The sequence below is a fragment of the Tursiops truncatus genome, chromosome 1 (genome assembly GCF_011762595.2).
Source record: "Tursiops truncatus isolate mTurTru1 chromosome 1, mTurTru1.mat.Y, whole genome shotgun sequence".
Classification (NCBI taxonomy): Eukaryota; Metazoa; Chordata; class Mammalia; order Artiodactyla; family Delphinidae; genus Tursiops; species Tursiops truncatus.
Window position 1 is genome coordinate 149,814,050 of NC_047034.1, and position 16,205 is coordinate 149,830,254.

At 46.6% G+C, this 16,205-nt stretch overlaps 1 long non-coding RNA gene across 1 annotated transcript in view; it reads left to right on the forward strand.

The window, feature by feature from the left end:
• Positions 1 to 9,662: 9,662 nt before the first annotated feature.
• The window catches only part of LOC141276318 (uncharacterized), a 345,748-nt gene continuing 339,205 nt past the window's right edge, over positions 9,663 to 16,205 (forward strand). The window contains exon 1 of the long non-coding RNA XR_012325652.1: positions 9,663 to 9,799. This is a non-coding gene — a long non-coding RNA (uncharacterized lncRNA). The remainder of the gene's footprint in view (positions 9,800 to 16,205) is intronic.

Here is a 16,205-nt window from a genome sequence, read left to right on the forward strand (position 1 = left end):
CTCCAAGCTCCTAATTTACCCCTCCCCCCTTTCTCCTTTGATAACCATAAGTTTGTTTTCAATGTCTGTGAGTCTATTTCTGTTCTGTAAATAAGTTCATTTGTATCCTGTTTTTAGATTCCACATATAAGTGATGTCATATGATATTTGTCTCTGTCTGACTTACTTCACTTAATATGATAATCCCTAGGTCCAGCCATGTTGCTGCAAATGGCATTATTTTATTCTTTTTTATGGCTGAGTAATATGATGTATATCGTTTTGGCAATATAGTGTATTGTTTAAAGCACGGATTCTGTTAGTGTACTAAATGTCACTGAACTGTATACCTTAAAATGGTTAAAATAGTGAATTTTATGTTATGTGAATTTTAGCACGCACACACACACACACACACACACACACACACACATACACATAAGGCAGTTGGATTCTGGAGCCAGAAAGTTTGAGTTTGAATCCTGGCTCTGTCACCTACTAGCTGTGTGGCCCTTGGGCAAGTTACCTAACCTCTCTGTGCCTCTGCTTCTTCATCAGTAAAATGGGGATAATAATAGCACTTCCTTCATGGGGTTGTTGTAGAGATTAAATGAGAGCTCCACATGTGAACTCTCAGTAGTATGATTACTGCAGACGGCAACCCCCACGGGGAGAGGAGGCTGTTGTTAACTTCTGTTGCTTGTCTACAAGGCTGTGCGTCATTTAATAGATGAAGTAAAGACTGACAACTGAGGTTGTCTTCATTGTATGACACTGACTCAGACAGAGCCTCTTTGTGAGAGAGAATACTTCGTTTTCCCAGGCACGGTGCTAATATAAATTATTTCCTTTGCATTTCCTGAACCACAGAATCTTAAGTACTGGAGAAGGTCTCATAGATCTCGTCAGCCACATAAAGAAGAAACTGACTTGCCCGGGGATGCATTACTAGCGTGGCTTGGTCTTCTAATTGCTAGATCAGTGCTCTTTCTGCCCATCACCATAGTTGCAATAAGTCAGTGCCTGGAAATGCATTTTGTTTTCACATCTGTAATACTTAAAATGAAATACACACACACACAGGCACACACACAAAAATTAAGGTGCAGAGAGCACTTCAGTTTTGCAAGAAGCCGTCTGCATTTAATTGGAATGTACCACGTTCTCTGTTTGGAAGGGAGGCGGTAAGGCCACATCCACGTACCAGGGTTCCTAGTTACAAGTAACGGAAACAAGTTCTGGCTAACTTGAGCAGTCAAGGGATTTATTGGAAGGATGTCAGGTGGCTTGAGAATTGAAGGGAGGCTGGCAAACCAGGCTCAGAAGATAACCAGAACAAGAGGCCAGGCCATGGCTACCACAGCCAAGGCCACCCTCAAGGCCAGTGTGATGGAGATGCTGCCAGGTACAGCTGCCCCTGGACCCTCAATGCTAAAGCCCCACACTCGGTCCACTGGTGAACTCTCATCCTTGGGATTGGATGCTGTGAGTGGTCCCTCACCTGCTTTTGTGTCATTGCATCACTCTCCATGATCTGAAGTCCTGGAAGAAATATCCCATCAGCTAAGCAAGTTAGCAGGTGGTGGTACGGGGCTTAGAGGGAAAGTCTCTGGCCTTCTCAGACTGTGGATTGGGAGGAAGGTCCCTGCCTACAGTCAAGATTTACAAAGGAGTATTCCACCTGCCCATGCCCCACCCCTCGCTTTGAATTCTCCCCAGATAAGGAGGTGATAGAATGCCGAGTACTCAGAAACAGACAAAAGAACAAAAAACCCCAGAAAATCCATGACATCAGGAGGATCCAGAAAAGATGCCTGGCCCAGACACCTGCTCCCCTCCCCTTCCTGGAGTTAGCATTCTCTACTCGTCCTGCTTTCTCCCCCGCTCTCCTTCATCCCCATCAGTCCCTGTGCTCAAGGGAACAGACGCTCCAAGACGGACTCCAAGGTCAAATAAATCTCTTACAGCTCTGTTTACTTCAGTCTCCACCAGATTCACCCTGGAACTCTTGCGTATCTTCTCTGTCCAATCATTATAAAGTCCAACTGCCTATTATTTTTATTGTGATAAAATTCACATAACACGAAATTCACCATTTTAGCCAAAAGTATACAACTCAGCACCATTTATGACACTCACAATGTTGGGCAACTATCACTGCTGTCTAGTTCCAGAACATTTTCATCACCCCAAGAGGAAACTCCCTACCCGTTAAGCAGTCACTCCCCATTCCTGCCTCCCCTGAGCCGCTGGAAACCATTAGTCGGCATTCTTTCTCCGTAGACTGACCTATTTTGGAAATTTCATATAAATGAGATCATATACTATGTAACCACCTTCCTATTCATACTCCACCTCCTTCTGCAACAGGTTCTTCTGACCTGTCTCCCCACTACCTCTGAAACCTCACCTCAGCATAGGACAGGGAACGAGCACTGGTCATTCAACTTTTCTCTGACAACATAGATGGGAGAGGGAAGTCGATGGACCTGAGAAACCATCAGAAGGATGGTGAGAATCCCCTAGGGAGACAGAATGTAGTTGGTGTCTCTGTATGATAAACAACCACACAGAGCAGAGGAGCGCTGGGTAGAAGCCTAGCGGGGTTAGGCTAGAGGGAAGTCTTTTAGTTGAGTTGAATTATTTCTCTCTCCCTGGGCAGGTCACTGCCCACATCTTCATCTCTTCAAGACAGAGAAGCAGCAGGGCTCTAGTAGTGCTGGCTGAGGGTGGACAGTTGTGTCAGGGCAGCAATGGACCGGATGGGGCAGGGAGTGATTCAGAGTGGTTTCAAGCAGTCCTACCTGCCTCTGAGTGTCCCTTCTTTCCCCCACTCTTCCCTCTGCCATTGAAGGAAAACACCTGAGCAAGAGCTGGAATTTAAGTACAGGGGTGGTTTTCTGAGGCAGAGGGTTGCCCAGTGGGGAATGTACAGCCAGCAGCTGTATTTGAACATGGGTTAGAGTGCCAGAGGCTCTCCTCTTTCTATACTCTCCACCCCATGACCCTCCCTGTAACCTAGCTAGAAAGAGCACAAGTTGGGGCTGTGCTAACAGCCATGATTGCTATCTTACTTAGAGCCAAAGTGACCCCCAGAGAGAATGGCTTAAAGACTATAGGCATGCATTTCTCTCATACATAACAATTCTGAAATCTGTGGACAGCTCTGCTCCATACTGCCATCCAGGAAAAAAGACTGACAGCATCTCTGTCTTTTTCAACACAGGGCTACTGTAATGAAGATGTCTGTAAGTGAAGGGCCAGTAGGCCAGCTGTGATGTGATGCTATGCAAGGCCTGAGCTTACCTGGAGGATGCAGTGTATGCTTTAAACCAGCAATCTATAGCTGGTGTTGTCTCCATAGCAACAACACATGGGCTAGGAAGCAAAGGGAAGAGTTAAGAGTGGCCCTTCTGGGCTTCCCTGGTGGCGCAGTGGTTGACAGTCCGCCTGCCAATGCAGGGGACACGGATTCGTGCCCCGGTCCAGGAGGATCCCGCATGCCAGGGAGCGGCTGGGCCCGTGAGCCTGCGTGTCCGGAGCCTGTGCTCTGTAACAGGAGAGGCCACAACAGTGAGAGCCCACAACAGTGAGAGGCCCGCGTACCGCAAAAAAAAAAGAGTGGCCCTCCTAACAATTACAGTGAACACTCCCTTTAACAGAACTTTTGTTTCTTTCTCCATGATCTTGGGTTTGACAGGTGTGGGGTGTTGGTTCTAAGAGAAGTATATTCCCACTAAGGAATGCAGTCATGGTTCTGATGAATTGGAAGCTGAGCTTGTCCCTGGCCACTTGGGGACTCCTCATGCCACTAAATCAACAAGAAGAGAAGCAGATCGCTGTCTTGGCTATCAGGGGGAAATTGGGTGTCCGCTGTGCACTGGGCTGAGAAGACTGCTTGGAACCCAAGGGATTCATGGGGCCTCTTCTTAGAATTTCCACTCCAATTATAAAGTTCATTGGAAAACTGGTAACCCAATACAGAGAGGATTAGTAAGGGCTCAGTTACCTTGAGACGAAGGTTTGGGTCTTCCCACCAGCTGGTAGAGGGTAAGGTGAACACAGAATGGATAATCAAAGAAGGAAGCCACGATTATGGGCTCTCGCCTCGGGACAGGCTACAGAAGTGGTGACTATAACAGTCATACTAATTTTATGCTAATTGATTATTTCCCTCTCCCCTTTCCCGATTCTTTACGTGAAGAATACTGGTGGTAGCGAACCTCAAAATTTAGATTGCAGGTGGGAGTACACTTTAGATGACATCACCAAGGATAATACAATGGCTGATGACACTTCTGTCTCCTTGTATTTGGGATGAGATTTTCATTACTAAAATGAAAGGCAGTAATGGAAGCTGGATGGTAAACGGGGTGAAGTGAACTGATTATTCTATATTTATGCTCTATATCCACTCTCTGCCCTCTCTGCTTTATTCTTCCCCTGGGAGGCTGATCCCTATAAACTGTGTCATCTGGACTGTCTTGTGGGTTTTCAGTTCAGATCAGCCAGTGTCCTGATTGATCAGCCAGTGTCCAGCCTGATTCAGTGTCCATTTCCTGACCCAGCTCCTGAGCTCCTGAAGGATAGGAACATTATCTTAGTCATCTCTGTATGTAAAGGTGATTTGGTCATAAAATGTTAACTGAATCAATCAAAACTGTGCTGGAGATCTGTCTTTTTCCATGAATCTTGCAAAGCAGAACAAAGAACAAACTTAATTAACAGCATACTCTTAATTTCCATTTCTAGGAAAGCAACACGGATTCTTTCCACATCGCTTCTTCCCGGGGTTCCCAGTGCCTTCAGGTATGGCCCCAGTGTCCCAATACAATACCTAACAGGAAATGCCTTTTTGAATTAGGATGTTGATTACAATTGCATGTCCAAATGCATTATTTTATACGAGCTACATATCCTGTATGTGAAACCTTTCACACATAATTGCTAGTGCGGTATATCAAACAATTTGCTCAACCCTTCAGGCTTCTAAGATGCTTAATCTCTTTTATTAAGTGACTTTCCTCAATTAAGTAACCATCCCGGTCTCCTTCCTCTAGGCCCTGTTGCTACAGATAAACGAACCTGTGCTCTGGAGTTGCTGGATAATATATCAGCACTTCCAGCTGATTGAAGGTGGTCAGTGCTGGGAACGCAGATATGAGGGAAGGCTGGCAGGTTAAACATATGACCCAGAGGTCAGATCCGGGGAGAGAGAGAAGGCACAGGGGAAGGCTCAGGTCAAAGAGTTCAGGTAGAAGAGGTCAGAATCTGAACAAGGGGTCTAAGGCCATGGGCACCACCAAGAATCATAGACCTTCTAAAGCAGGGCAACCTATGTGCTTCCTTCCCAGATCACCCCTCCCCCAATAACTATTCTCAGAGCGTAGGAACAAGTGGCTGAAGTATAGGGGGAGAGGGTGGAGATCAGGGTAGCCCCTGGTATAGGCTAAAGATTAAGGATTTTTGTTCGCATTTCTAGTCTCTTTGGTTGGGTTAGAGAGTCTTATTTTCTTTAGTGTTTACTAGTAAATCATAATGGGCTTACATCTTTATAAGTACATTAACCCTTTGGAGACTCACAGGATGTGAGAGCTGGAAGAATTCCTAGAGATTATTCATATTACCTTTATTTTATTTATGAGAAAATGGAGGCCCACAGAGATTGTTAAGTGTTATTGTTAGGACAATTTATGTTATAGACAGAAAACTAAACTCCAACAATGTAAGGGATTTATTGGCTCATATAACTGGAAAGTATGGGGTAACAGCTTCCGGTGTGGCTTGATCTAGCTGCTCACTGCTCAACAATGTAACTGAGGTTCTGTTTATTTTCCATTTTCCCATTAAGCCTTTCTCAGGATTCATCCACTGTCTGGCAATCTAGTCTCTATCCTTGTTGTCACATGTGGTTGCATTAATTCTAGACCTTACATCATTGATAGGAGCTACAGCAGAGAGAGGAATCTTCTTTTTGTCAGAAGCCCTTGAAAATGTCTTCTCAAATCTCATTGCCTTGACTGGGTTTCATGTCTGCCTTTGAACTAATGTCTATAACCAAATGGTATAGAAGGATTGCTTTAAGTCAATCAGGCCCAACTCCTGGAGTTTGCGGCCAGGTTAAGCAAGACTATATGGATTAGAATGGAGAAAAAGTGGTTTTCCAAAGAACTTTTGTAGTTCTGATGGTGGGACAATGGAGGAATGGATACTGGGGAGTCTCACTGCAAGCATCCAAGGGCAGCGACTTACCCAAGGTCAAGTAGCTGGTCGTGGCCAAGTTAAAACTAGAGCCCAGCTCTTCTCACTCAGCATCTGCATAGGGATGGTTCTACAATCCCTCTTAAGGTAGTACATGTTTCACAATAGACATCAGATGGAACTATGGATTTACTTGTTATGTTCGATTTATTCTTCCGCTATGGTTACAAATAACCACAAAAACACACCTTGCTATTTGGTCACAGTAATGAGTACAATTGTCTGAGCCACTTAATTTTGCATCTCATTAAGCCATGAAGGCTTTCAGGAGAAACTGAGTAGATTTTAGAGATGAGAACTATATCATTTAAATAAATGTTCTTTAGTCTTACTGAGGTTTTAGCCATCTTCTGGAAAATGTTTTGGAACTGGAATTCAGTTTGGGGGCAACTGTATAGATGCTTTAGGGCTGAACTTCTGCTTTTTATCTTTCTGGGAAAAATCCTTGTTAATGTCCCTCAATGAGAGACACTTATTCAGTGTCTTATTCACATATTCAGGAATTACAGAGGCAAAGAAGAAGAAAGGAGGGTTCTGAGCACCTGCCATGTGCCAGGCGCTGTGCTAAGCGCTAAGGATACGAAAGAGAAGGGTATAGCCCTCCAGGAACTCCAAGTTTAGTGGAAGAGGAAGATAATTAAATGGATAAGTAAAATACTACACCATTAAGTGCAGTAACAGCTGGAAGAATAGGGTGCTTTGAGAACACAAAGGAAGCAGAATATTGGGAACAGGGAAGAGCTAGGGAAGGCTTTCTGAAGGAGGAGAACTCCTTAAAGAACGGTTGAAGTTAGCTGGTGGAAAATAGGGAAGGTTATTCTACCCAGAGGGGACTCATGAACGCTGAGGCATGAAATCTTACAGTGAGTTTCCATGAAACTCCAAGTAATTCAGAAGGGCCAGGCAGGGGGTGGGGAGAGAAGACGTGGGAGGGGCAGGCAGGGTCAGGGTCATGAAGCTTGGAGTCTATCCTATGGGTGATAGGATGCCTCTAAACAGTTTTAGGTAGGGAAAGATATGGTTTGTGTCTTAGACATATTACTGTATTCATTTGGATCTATGGTTGCAGGCAACCCTGGTTAACTTCCAAAAAGGAATTCACTGGAGAGCTATGGGATCATTCAGAAAACCGAAGGAAAAGCTGCAGCACCAGGCTCTGAAAAGAGCTCCCAGGACAGAAATATCAGGAGTTGACTGGCAGTCTCCTTGGTCGGGGAAAATCAGGTCCAACCACCTTCTGTTTTTATTTTGCTCTGTGCAGGATTCAAATTCCAGAAGAAGGATGTTGTATTGTCCCAGCTTGAGGGCACACCCAGCCTGAACCAGGTAGAGTCGGCATCTTGATTGGCAGTCTCACCAAGCCTATATTTCATGGGGGAGGGTGGGTTCTTAAAGCAAAATCAGGGCGTTGCTCTCATAAGAATGAGGAATGCTCGCTATGTCAGCTAAAGCAGTGGGTATCCACCTTACCAGCTGTTTGGGAGCTCGATGTGAAGGGGACAAAAGATGAAGGGAATTGGCAAAAGATGATAGAGTGTGGACTAGCACACTCTATTTTGGTAGTCACAACAGAGAAGAACGGTGGGATGTAAGGACATTAATGGGATCAAGATTGGTGGTTGACTCTAGAAGAAGAGCAAGGGAAGAATCAAGGATGACTCCCAGGTCCCAGCATGCAGTGATAGATATCACTATTAGAGAGATGGTAGAGCAGGGGGAGCGAAGGTGACAAATTTCTTAGGACATGCTGAGTTTGAGACACCTGTGGGACATCAGGTGCATGTAAGAATTTGAAGCTCAGTAACTGAACTCATGGACATGGCTGATAGAACCTAGGAAGGATTTTGGGAGGAGCCATGGAAAACATCAATATTTAAAATAAGTTTGCCAAGGAAATGAAGGTCAAAAGACAGAAAGAATGGAGAGAAGGGGGAGAACCAGGAATGTTCAGGGTCACAGAAAGCCAAAGGATTAAGGGAGACATCGGTTTTGAGCTCTAGTGCAGGCAGAAGCCACATTCTAGAGAACTAATATATATATGGGAGATGAGGAAGTAGAAGTAAAAACATGCAGACCACCCTTGCAAGAATCTTGGATGAGAAGGGCTGGGAAAGTGCATGGTAATTGGAAAGGGTACAGCCTCAAGGGAGTTAGGTGTGGTTTTTAAAAAATTGTAGCTTGATTAAAAAAAAAATTGAGATATAATTCACATACCATACAATTCACTCTTTTAAAATGTATTACTCAGTGGTTTTTAGTATATCCACAAAGTTGTGCAATCATCACTCCTATCTAATTCCAGAACATTTTCATCACCCCAGAAGAAACCCCATGCCCATTAGCCGTCACTTTCCATTCTCCCTTCCCCCAGCCCTTGGCAACCACCAACCTATTTCCTGTCTATATAGATTTGCCCATTCTGGACATTTCATACAAGTGGACTTATATACAATATGATCTTTTGCGCCTGGCTTCTTTCACTTAGTTTTCAATGTTCGTCCATATAATATCATGGATCAGTAGTACTTCAGTCCTTTTCATAGCCCAATGAAATTCCACTGTATGGATAAACCATAATTTGTTTATCCATTCATCAAACGATGGACATTCGATTATTTCCAATTTTGGGCCATTATGAATATGCTACGACATTTGTGGACAAGTTTTTGTGTAGATATATGTTTCCCTTCTTATTTACAGGCTGAGGGTGGCGGGAGCCGCAGAGGGAGCGGTGAGATATACAGGGGTGGGGGGGGGGGGTGGGGAGAAGGAAGTAGGCGCTGGAGAGAGGCTACTTTCTTCAACATCCCTCTCACGTCCTCTGTCGGCACAACCTTAATGTCCTAACCTCGCTTCACAGCTACTGGACCTTCTGCACATCCATCACACTTGTTGACCAGGGAGCGAATCCAGCGCGTGGATAAAGCACCCCTAGACCTGTCGCAGATACGTCCGGGCCAGCGGTTCGTTTTCTGTAGTTCCTAGTTTCGCGGTCTCCTGTAGTTAGAGCCTGGCTCATTCCGGTTTGACTTTTTTCCCCGCAGATTCGTTCACAGGTGAATAAAGAAAATTCACCGTGAAGTCTGAGTCTGACTCCTGGTTCTTCAGGTCACCCAAGGCTCTCAGTCGTGCCGGATAAGGAAGGATGCCCAATACCAGCTGTAGCGGACCCAGAACGCCAGCACTCAGCACTTACGCGTTGCCCATCGCAGCCACCGCGCACGCGCCGCTTCGCCGCCAAGGAGGGGGTGGGGAGTGGGCGGGGCGGTTATCTCCCGGACCAATCGGAAGCGAGGGGCCCCGCCCTCCGGGCCGGTGGACCGAGCTTGACCCCAGCGGTGGGCGGAGGAGGCGGGGCCAGCCGTGCGGCCGCGGAGGGGGCGGGGCCCAGGGCCTGGAGGCGGGGCCTGGGGCTGTCAGTCCCGCGCCCGCCGCCGCCGCCGCCGCCGCCGCCGCGGTTCCTTACATGTCGTGGCCCCGGTGGCTGCCGGCGCTGCCGACCGCCGTCCGTCGCCCCGGCATCCCGAGCCGCCTCCCGCCGTGCCGGCCCGGCGCGCAGGTAAGGCCGGCTGCGCTGCCGAGCCATCGCGTCCCCCTACTCGGCAGCGGTCCGCCGCGCGGGCGCCCCCTCCGGGCTGTGTCAGCGCCGCGGCTCCCCTTGCCTCCCGGGGGCGGTCCCGGGGGGCGGGACGACCGTCCTCCCCATCCCCCCAACACCTCCGGGCGCCGCGCCTGCAGCCGGGTCCCCGGGCCGCGCCTCCGCATCCCGGCGTGGGGCTGGTCCCGAGCACCCCCATCTCGGGCCGATTACACAATCGCTGGGGCTGGGGGCAGGGGCCCCTCCCGAGCCTCGGCCCCACACCTGTCCCCGTGCCGCGCTCCCAGGCAGAGGGCAGACAACCAGCGCGACAGCGGGGGCCCGGAAAGTTTCACTTTGTGGTCCGGGTTTGTTGACATCTGAGAGATGCGGAGAGATGGAGGCTGAGCTGCGAGGATGCGCCTTGCGAGAAGCGTTGCCTTTGCCCCGGGGTGGCCCTGGTCCAGGTTTCCTTTCCAGAAGTCCTGCCGAGAGCCCTGCTCTGGGCTGGAGGCTGCTGCAGGGCACACAGGTCTCTCTCCGCTTGTACGTTAGCGAGCCTATCCCCTAGCTTGCAGCATCCTGGGGAAAGCTCAGCCCCTCGCTCTTCCCCCTTTCCTAATTGAGCATTGACAGAACGTGTAGACGAATTTACTTAGCATTTCCCTGACACTTCGTATTTGTGAAGCGCGTTGCCATCCCTGATTAGTTAATTAACAAGGTGGGAAAGCAAAATAGATCCTGAAACGCATGGCTAATGCCTTTAGTCTAGCAACTCTGAGAACCACTGAGAGCTTTAGGCTGTTTGCGGTGAGAGATGCTTTTGGCCGAGGTGCTGCCAGTAGAGCTATTCAGTGTCTTCTGGTTGCCTGAGAAGGCTTTGGTGATAATGGCAAGGCTTTCTCTGCCTCTCCCTGCTTGTACTGTTTATTAAGGGTGGCTAATCTATGGTGGGTTATATTTGGGTTTCTTCACTTAAGCAAAGGAGGAATTAGAAGTGTTGCTGACAAAGCAGTTAAGGAAAACAAACAAACAAAAAACCCCCCAAAACCCTGAGGTTCAAATAAGTTTGGATAGTTGTCTGCTTTACCAGGTTACCCCTCCTGTGCAGAAAACCTTGGCTTTTCCTGTTCTCTCCCTATCTTCCTGGTAGGACTGTATCCATCTGGGCTGGCGTTACTGGTTCTGCATTTAGTCCATACACCTCTTGCTGCCTGTGGTTTACAAACCTGCCTAGGGACATCCTCTAAGAGTGGGCTTAATTAGCACTTTTTTCTGCCCATTAAGCAATACAGCTTGAAATCTCTTGTAATCAGGCACTGTTGTAGTGTTGAATCTTTAATAATGTCTAATTCATTTTAATAGCGTTTCTATAATAATCTTTCTATTAGTATGCCAGTTCTGCAACACCAGTACTTTTAGTATAGAAGCAGCAATTTACTCGAAATATTGTCATGGCAAAAACAATTCTTCAACATTTTTGCAGCCTACTTTACTTAGATAATTACTGCTAGAGGCTGTTAAGGTTTTTTATTCTTTGGTGCGGTAGGTGTTACAATGCTTTTGATCTATGAGGTCATTATGAGGTCATTCCTACTTGTAGAAATGATTTCAGTCACGGTGTCACTTAAGTATTTTGTGGACTAATAGCATGTGAGTTTTCCCGACATGCTGATTTCTTTTTGAACGAGGAACCGAGTTAACAAGATTTAGTTTTGATTTGCCAGCTTAAATTTTAAGAAGGATGATATTTACTGTATTTGGGGGACTATATTAGTACTATGATGCTGATTTTATTAGCATAGGTATCAGGCATTGTTTTGGGTGCCTTACAGATGTTAACTTATCTAATTCTCACAACAATCCTATAAGGGAGGTACTGTCATTACCCCAGTTTCAGACAATGAAATTGAGGCCCAGTTGATCGACTCAGGTCACATAGTTAAGTAAACGACAGCTAGATCCTAAGGTAGGCAGCCTGAGTTCAGAGTCCAAGTACTTAACCACTGTGCTATCCTGCCTCTGTAGGTTATTTTTTTTCCAGCAAGTATTTATTTCTACCTGCTGCCTGCATACACCCTGCACTGTGGGGAGAAGAGCACTTACAGCGTAATAACAAACACTGGGCTAAGAGTTCTTATTCTGGCCTTAATTCTGTCACCAACTAATCTGTGATTTTGAGGAGGGTACCTGATCTCCCTGCCTCCCATTTCCTCATTGGTGGGATAATAGCAATTGAAGCAGATGAACTAACTAGCCTTAACCTCCTGGGGAGCTGGAGAGATGAGTCAATGCATGTAAGAATTAAATTTCCTCCTCCCTAAGGCACAGTATAAGATCAAGTATCAAATGAGTGGCGTGTGTGCGCATGCGTATGTGTATGTGTCATGGAGAAGGACTGGAGGGCGCACGATGTATGCTTGCCAGTGGCCACCATGCACTGCACCATGGGAGTGCGGTGGTCGAGAGACTTTATCTTAAATATTTCAGTATTGTTTTATTCTGTTGCCACCAGCATCATTCCTTTGTAATTAAAAAAATAAAAGACAAGCAGAAAAGAAGTCATGCTGTGGAAGTGGGGTAATCATGTGCTGGACAGTGCAGGAGCATTCGTGGAGGACCGTTTGACATCACTTTGCGGGAGGCTTGGGGTCAGATGATGGCAGGACCTGGATGGCAGGACCTGAATGGCGGATCCAGGAGTTCCCAGCATTGTGGCAAGTCAGGGTTGAAAGGAAACTTTAAGGTCACTGCATCTAACAGCCTCCACCCCTTTCTCCCTTCACCATCTATACAATGGATGAACCCCCGACGTGTGCATACCTGTTTCACTCAGTGCTTATCCTGCTGCTGCTCGGGCACCTCCTGAGCCAGCCATTTGGTGTGTTTCACAAATCTGTGCACAGAAGCAGCTGGGATTGTATCCAGTGATAGGGAACGAGAAACCACAGAAGGATTCTGGGCCCTTCTGGATTGTGCTCTTGAAAGATCAACATCTGTGTGAAACCTGGATTAGAAGGGAAACTCTGAACCAGGAAGACAAGTTAGGAGGCCTTGGCCAGAATCTAGGATTGAGGGGATCCAGACTGAGACAGGTGGCGGCCTGGGATTGAAGAAGTAATGGACCCCAAAAGACAGAATCCCCTGCACCCAGCATCTGCCTGTCCACAAGCGTCAGAGAGGAGGAAAATGTCAACATCTCTCTGGAGTCGGGTGGGGGGGTGGGCGTTGGGAGTGGAGCTGGGAAGTCCAGTGCTGTGGGGAGGAGAGACAACTTTGTATGTATATCCCCCAAAGCTGAATAACAGACTGTGGCTAGTGTAAGCCCTGTGCAGAGTGGAAAGCAGATTTTCTTTCTTTTCAGGAGGGGAGTGTACCATGGGAAACTCCCTCTGCCTAATGAAGAAATAGAATAGTATTTCTCCTTGGGTGTTGTAACCTCTCACACTGCTTTTTTAGCCTTGTGTTTTGCTTCTTGGCCATGATGGGAATCTGGTGGTGTTTGAAGCCATACCAGGAGGACGTGATGCTTTCTTCTCATTTCACTGGGAAATCTTCTTTGGGGGCTTCCGTTCTCCAGTGACACCTGTTGAGTGTGTGCTGCAGAGCTACCACACCTCATGGGGAGTGCTCAGAGAGGCATTAGGAGTTTTTCTCTCCAATGCAGATTGCATGTCACTTCAGAGAAGGCTTGGCATAAAATGGTTACCACATTGACTGGAGAACAGGATAATTTGGAGGAAACAAATAAGATTTAAACAGGAAGCCACAAAGACAGGAGAAATAGTTGCGAGCTTTGTAAGTTCATTTTTCTCTTGTTCCTTTATGTATTTCTGGCTTAGGATGCGACATTTCTTCAGTTCTGTATTCATATTTACAAATTTATAAGTTGAAATACTTTGTCTAATAGTGTATGTGGAAATAAACTGTATAATCTCATTTTTTTTTTTTTTTGCCAGGACAATATTGGCCTTGGTTTTCCACTATCTTTTAGACTAGTGGTTTTCAACTAGGGGCGATTTCGCCTCCTAGGGAACACTTGGCAATGTCTGGAGGCATTTTTGGTTGTTGCGACTGGGGACAGCATACCTGCTACCGGCATCCAGTGGGTAGAGACCAGGGAAGCTGCTGAACATCCCACAATGCACAGGATGGCCCCCCAAACAAGGGATTGTTCAGACTGAAATGCTCATAGGGTTGAGATTGAAAAACTCCACTTTAGATGTTAAAAACATTTCTTATTAGGAGCATATTGAGGCTAGAGGGAAGAGGAAGAAGAGGGAAATATAAAGTGTTCCTCGAGTCCTTGCAAGTGATAACAGCACCCTCCCTTCTGACAGGCAGGAGGGAGAAGCAGCGAAACAAGCCTCCGGAACACAGGCGTTCCTCTGCCACCCAGGAGCTATTTCCATAACTGGATTGCTCAGCACAGTAGTTTGGAACAGGAAGTAGAGGCCCTTGGAGTGGGAGGAGGCTGTCAGGGTAATTTGTGGAGGCACAAGGGTTTATAGGCCAAGAAGGGAAGCTGGGTCCTGCCAGAATAATTCTGAAAAGTTCTAGGAAACTTTTCTAAAGGTGGTTTTGTTGAGGACACTGCGTGTAATGCCTCAAAGACACAATCTCTGTCCTGGGAGTACAGGAACCCTGTAGGCTGTCGATCTGAGCACTTCCCGGATTCTTCCATTGTCTAGACACAGAGTGGAGAGTGAAGAGCGCTTGGTTTTGTTTTCAGGTTGTAGCTGTGTCCTCCTGCAACCTTTCTTTCAAAACTTTTACATTATGGAAAATTTTATCATGCCTTTCTATGGTGAGGGCGACTCCTAGGCTATTAATAAGAGTTATCTACTCTGTGCCTCTGTTATGCACCAAGCACTTTACTTATATTGATTCCATTCCTTAGACCCTTTCTAGGTAGGAATTAGTATTCCCAGGTTGCAGATGAGGACACTGAGTTTTGGAGAAGTTAAGGAAAGCTAAGAGGTAGCATTGGGTTTTAACCCAGTTTGTTTGATTCCAAAGCCCTAATTCTTTCCATTAGGCCTCGTCTCTCATGGGTAAAATTGGTGGGAGTTTGTACCAGGACTGGTAGAGAAAATGAAGGCAGGTGCTGTGAAAGGGGACCGAGAGCTCTGGTTCCCCCAGCTAATGAAATCTTCACACTGAACCCCCTGGGAAACATTGCTCTTGAGGGTGATAAATTACCTGTGTCCTATTTTTGAGCTGACTGTATAAAACAGAATTGCACACGGGTAGCCCTGAACCAAATTTGGTTAGCAGATGTGTTTTATTTGGTCTGTGCAGTGTTTTATTTTTTAAAAACTGGATTAGTTGAAAGCGGGAGATTTCACACTACAATTTCCAAATTGCCAAATTTCTTGGTTTCTCTTGAACCATCAGAAGATCTGGCAACGGCGGGTCCACATTCCTCCTTGGCAGTAGTTAGTTATAGTAGCCACCCCTCTTTGGATGTAGCAGAGACTCCCTCGTTTGCCATCTTTACCATCCTGCCCAATTCACTCATTTATATCACTTGCCAGGACTCTGAAGGCATTTGTTAGAGGTACCCTTGTAGAAGTCACACCCGTTCTCTCTGCCAGCGTCAGGGATGTGTTAGTGGAGGCTTGTTCTGTATCTGAATTAAAGATCCCCAGCATCTTTCCCACTTGTAAAGAGTCTGGAGAGGGTGACTCTACTTGGCATGTGAACAGACCCCACCCACCGTCTATCCCCCCAACAGTGGCTAATTGGACTCTGGAAGGGTTCTTGGACTAAGGCAGACCAATCTGATATTTGGGATTTAGACACCAAGCTGAGGAACCTCAGGTGGGAAGGACTTGTAGACTCAGGCTGAAAATGGTGATGTTGGAGGTGGCTGAGTGAGCAGAGAAGCTGGACGGCAAGTAGTGAGAGACAGTGTGGCAGCAGAGATAGAGGAGCTGCCCAGTCTCTGCTTTCACGCTACTTCCTGCAGTTGGGTTCCTCTGTAGCCACAGCATTCATTCAGTGACACTTACTGTGCACTTACTATAATGCCAAGCACCGTTTAGATGCTTGTGATATATCAGTGAACAAAAACAGACAAAGGCCCTGTTCTCATAGAGCTTATATCTTGGTGGGGGAAAGCAAACAACGCCAAACAAAGAAGCAAGTAAGTATAAAATATGTAAGGTGGTGATAAGTGCCAAGACGAGAAATAGACTGGGTAAGGAGACGTGGAGTGGATGTGCGGGGTAGTGATGCTGTGTGAGAGAGGTTGTTCAAGGAAGACCTCCTGACATAGTGATATTTGAGTAGAGATGTGAATGAAGTGAGGAGTGAGCCATGAGGGAACCTAGGGGTGGAGCAGTTTAGCAAGTGCAAAGGTCCTGAGGTGGGAGTATGCTTGACC